At 33.2% G+C, this 5,173-nt stretch overlaps 1 protein-coding gene across 3 annotated transcripts in view; it reads right to left on the bottom strand.

Annotated features, from left to right (window-relative positions):
• Positions 1 to 2,408, bottom strand: part of LOC108367093 (putative adenosylhomocysteinase 2) — a 46,324-nt gene extending 43,916 nt beyond the window's left edge. For 2 of the 3 annotated variants that reach the window (XM_017621638.1, XM_017621636.1), the window contains exon 1: positions 2,143 to 2,408. The gene's annotated coding sequence lies outside the window, so the exon portion shown is untranslated. The remainder of the gene's footprint in view (positions 1 to 2,142) is intronic. The other variant, XM_017621639.1, reaches the window with a different exon arrangement.
• Between the last annotated feature and the right edge of the window lie 2,765 nt (positions 2,409 to 5,173).

Genomic DNA, 5,173 nt, shown 5'->3' with positions numbered 1-5,173 from the left:
AACTAAAATTTAATGGGCTGCAAAACTTCATTTTAAAAATTTTTATAAAAAGTCTGATTAGAATGTTGCAAATTTATTGAATTTCCCCGAGATTAGCACAAAGTTTAATAATTTTATTTTTATGTTTTTTCATATTTTTAGTATAAACTGTATTTTTATAAAGAATAAAAAAAGGTTCATGCATTGTGAAAAATCTGTCCTTTGGTCGTGATAAGTGGTTTTGTTTCGTTGGCGTACGTTGTAATGATCTCACGATCTCATGTTTTTATGTTTTTATTTTTGTCTGTAAAAATAAAATTTTACTACATATTTTCGCACGTTGAAATGCAAGAGAAGGGAGCGAGAGGCCCTCCCTAAAGTTCTGTGATAGAACATTTAAGGGCAACTTTACCTTGCTGTGCATTGGCGCATCGCGCTGCAGCCTTAGTGTATTTTTAGGCGCAGTGCTACAAAAAGCAATTCATGCACAACGTTGCAAATTCGCAGAGTCCACTTGATGATTTGTTTTTTTTTCGTCGTTTTTCGTCATAATTTGTTTGACGATGCATTTCGAACGTTATTTTTGAGTTGGAAAAAAATTTTATGATGCATTTCCGAACGTTTTTTTACAGTTAGCTTTTAATCAGGTTTAAACAAATTAATGTATGGAATTAACAATAACAATCGCGCTGTCACGTTTAAATAGCGGCAAATCGGCTGCACTTTATAGTATCTAGTAGATTGAATAACAAAATGAATTGGCAACAAGAGTGTATGGCGTGCGCATAGCTCAATGGTTAGTGCTTCTGACTTTGCACATCGATGATGCGGGTTCGATCCCTGCCTATAAAAGAAGTCAGATGAGGAGATGTGGTGATCTCCGAAATAGCAGCTTTAACTTCTACCACTTAGTCTTTGTGGTTTTTTCCATTTTTCCTAATAAACATAATCGTGGTACAAAGCTCAATAACAATATTAAAAGAAATTAACAATTTTCCGCTGCAATACACATGCTAAGCCCTTCGAAATTTTCTGCTGGGCTATGCGTTACAGCTTCGCAAATTTTACTTCTACAGAAACCAAAGATGTATACACATCAATAAAATAAGTTTATTTGATATAGATATTTATTTAATGCTAGTAGAAATAAATTTACGCAAGTTTATTTAACAAATCGTAGAGAAAAGCGTAGAGGGTCGGATTTAAACTTGTAGATGCAGGCGTTAATGCGACAATATAGCCGAAAATCTCGCATCAATCATTGTATTTGCTTATGGTTGGTAAGAATGAAATTATTTTATAATTATTTTGCTTCTCACGTTTGCTTTAAAAATGCTTGAAAGTACGCGCATTATCGATACTTTTTTGGAAATATGGGTACTAGCATCGATTTTCCTTTAGAGGATTCTAGGAGTACTAATATCGTTACTTTTTTTCTCAAAAGTTCTATCACTACTTATCTGTACAAACGTTTGTGCTTATGCGCCAAGTTTGCTATTATCAATACACAAATAATCAATATTATCGGATGCAAATTGTTTTCGTGTGCCACTTCGGAAGATTTACATACATATGTACATACATACTTTTTATTACAAATACTGCCTCGTATTCGAATTATAACCTTAAGTTTAGCAGTCACTACCCTGCAGGAAATTGAATTAGTTTGAAAGTAATTTATAAACAACTTTTTTTTCAATGATAACTAATTGAAATTCTCACTATTTTACCTACAACGAACTTATTTATTTAACATGGCGATGTCCTAGGAAGCAGTCAATTGCCTTTTACTGCATGTATTTTGAACTATTTTAAAATGAATTTGGTCTACACAACTTCAAAGTCAGTATGTTTCTTTTGAATACGCTTGCGTTCTGGACTTCACAGATGCTTTTTCATACTTCCAAGACACAAATTGTTTTTTTGAGCAAAAAGAGTATAAAGATTCGAAACATTTACTCATTGCATTTGTTTTAAAGTAGTCTTTCAATTATAAAAAAAAAATCACTTGTGTCCATCAGGGTAGTTCCATAGAGAATTTTGTTACTCCATACACATATGTATGTATATATGTAGTATATGTATGTATGGATGTAAGTACACATGTTTGTTTGAAATTGCTTATGTGCTGTTGACTGAATAGATAATAACTAATATACATACGTATGTATGTAAAACAATAAATGAATCACTACGCGAGTCTGGCCGAATTCGGCTAGCCACAAAGGAACCTGTTAGCGCTGTTCAGCCGCACCTAGCTTTATACCGAACTGTCACGGTATGGCAATGGACACCGCGAAACGAGATCGTTCAAATCCAAGTTGATCACGCCTGTGAAGGGAATAGCGCTTTTTACTGCACGCCACTTTGCTGCTGATAAGATCGACGTCCACTCACGGCTGGAGTAAGCTCCTAACTGACTTCATCACCGGTAGAGTGTGATCATTTATAAACTAAAAATATGGTAAGTCGTAATGAGATTCTTATCTCGTATAGCGTTCAAACGTTATCGCTGAGCACACCTGCCAAATTATTTATACTCATAGACGCTTTTTCGTTATTTCGATTTGATGCGAAATATATACGAACGCGCTGATAATAGCATCAGTCTAAACAGTAAAATGTTTGGGCATCAATTTGGCTAGGAATTGTAAACACATATTTGTGGTGTACTAGTACTAAGTGATACTGCACTTGGAAAAGTGCACTAAAATTTTCATTAATATACAGTAATACTTGGTGACGTGCAATAGTAGGCGAGTACTCGTATTCTCCAGACAAATTATTCAGTAGAAAAAATTCAGCAGCATTCGCTCTCAAAGACACAAAATATCCACAGAAGTACCAGAACCTTAGTTGCCAACTTGGTGCTTTAAGCACTAGATTTAGTGCTTTTTGAAAATTAAAACGCCAAAAAAAATTACTTAGTGCCTAGTGCCTCTTTTAGTGCTTTTTTTTAACTAATATTACTCGGAGATAGTTAAAACCTGAAATAATTTGAAATATTATAAGCTGCGGTGTCTCATGAAGATGCGGAATTTACAAGAATATACAAATTTAAATGCACTAAAATACAACCATGATTGATAAAAAGCTAAAGTTGCAAACCCACCTTGTTGAATTCAAGTCGCGTTGAAAATGGTAGTACGCAGGTGAGTTAAGTATTTCTTTTATTTTTTTTACCACCTGAGTAAATCCAAATCTGCCCGCACAATTGCTCTAGTACTAGAATTTTTAGATATCCTTCCCCCAGATTGCCAACAACACGAGTTTTAGCGATATTTGAGGTTATATAATGAAAATATCAAATTTTTTTGCTCATTTCTACTTAGGGCATCATTTTCGTGTGTTGCGATTCGATTTTTTTCTCGAGGTATAGTAGTTTTAATAGTACTTCGGTATTACGTCGTAAGCATGAGTTATCATAGCATGTGTAGAGGCTATACAATCGTTATGAGCGAAAACGTTATGTGTATTGATTTATGTATGTATTCTTGTAAATATTGTTAATTTTTTGCTTTTGTTAAATACAAACTGTTATGAAAAAACATCCTTTGATTAAAAAAAATTTGGTGCTTTTAGATTGGTAAAACGCCTTTTTTCCAAGTTTTTGGTGCTTTTTGAAAATCAAAAGTTGGCAACACTGACCAGAATGCCAATATTGCAAAAACTTGCAACCTTCAAAACAGCTGATCACTTCCATAGTTGCCACAGGAGTTCATTGAACAATTTGTTTTCTGCTTGGTACATTTGGCAGTTTTTTACAATTGAATACTTTTGGATAAATACCTTTTTAATATATAAACTAATTATGTATATCGAAATGAACAATTTATTTTTCTCAAAATTATTTGTGATATCACACAATGACGCATTCAAAAATAAGAGAATCTCCTCCCAAACACCCACCCTTGATCAAAAAAAAATTTAATAGATATAGCTGCAAATGTTTAGGTACAAAGGTCTTTAAAATTATAAAATTTTCATTTTAACAATCAACCTACCAAAACTGACAAATTCAGTCAAAAACATTTCAGCCTGCTGCATTTTGACCTATTTTGGTATATTTAAAGGAAAATTATGGTACAAACCTATTAAACACACACTAAAGTAAAGAAACTGGAGATGAATAGCAAATTAACTAAAAATAAACTCAACGATCGCTGTGCATAATAGATTTACTCTATTTTTTGTTGTATACTAGCATTAATAATAAAATTTGCAATAAATAATTCAAAAAGACCATATTTTCTTTTGTTTATTCATGAACATATGTTTGTGATAAGCTGATTTTCTTACTTGCGGGCTTTCTCAGTAAAAAATTTTCCCGCATAAATTTGCAGATCTCTACCACACTTTGCTCTCTCAATGTCCCCTACTTTTCAAGTTTTTGGGTACAGAACGCAAATCAGTGAAGGTTTTCTGAAGATTTTAATAGTTTTGGGTACGAGTACACCCCTAATATCAATGTAATTAATGTTAATGACATTAATACTACAGCGCAAAAGTGAAATAATGTCAATTGACATTAAGTCATTTTCGAAATATTTAATGTTATAAAAATAACTTTTGTTATTTAGACATAATTCACAAAATGAAAGATGTTTATGCCACCGAAAATATTACTAACCATCCAAACGGCGCGGCGCCACCTGTGGTTGCCCGCCGTGGTGTTATACACTTTTAAAGCTGTATACTGTGTTCATATGTAGAATGTTTACGGTGTCCGTCCTGTTTTTAACAGGACCTAAATGTTATTCAAAGGTCTGTCCTGCGTAGCTTTTCAAAACAGAAAAACCTCAAAATGTACTAATTTTTTCAAGTATCCTGCCTCTGTCCCGCATTTTATTCGATATTTTAAAATAAACGGCGAGAGCCCTTCACTTATCAACTAACAAACTGATGACTACATGAGGATGAGGCTAATTTTGAAGCTTCTACAAGTCAATGCGTTCTAAATTTTGTGCGGCCATAGACAATGGACAGCAATAAAATGGAGACCAGCATCACAAGTATCACTAACACTGCTCTACAAATTTTCTACTAATCGCGTCAACCTATATTTTTTTAAGCATATTTTGGTTCGATGAACACGTAAAGAGTACAAAATTTTATTTTCAAAGACATTTCGAGATTTATTCTAAAACGGAGCTATTCATCAATATCTCATGAAAAGATCTCCCAATAAACGTAA

This window comes from Rhagoletis zephyria, unplaced genomic scaffold, assembly GCF_001687245.7.
Source record: "Rhagoletis zephyria isolate East Lansing unplaced genomic scaffold, Rhagoletis_zephyria_1.1 Rzeph_scaffold_02534, whole genome shotgun sequence".
NCBI classification, from domain to species: domain Eukaryota; kingdom Metazoa; phylum Arthropoda; class Insecta; order Diptera; family Tephritidae; genus Rhagoletis; species Rhagoletis zephyria.
The sequence above is the reverse complement of the archived record's forward strand: the minus strand, read 5'-3'. Positions and strand labels throughout refer to the sequence as shown.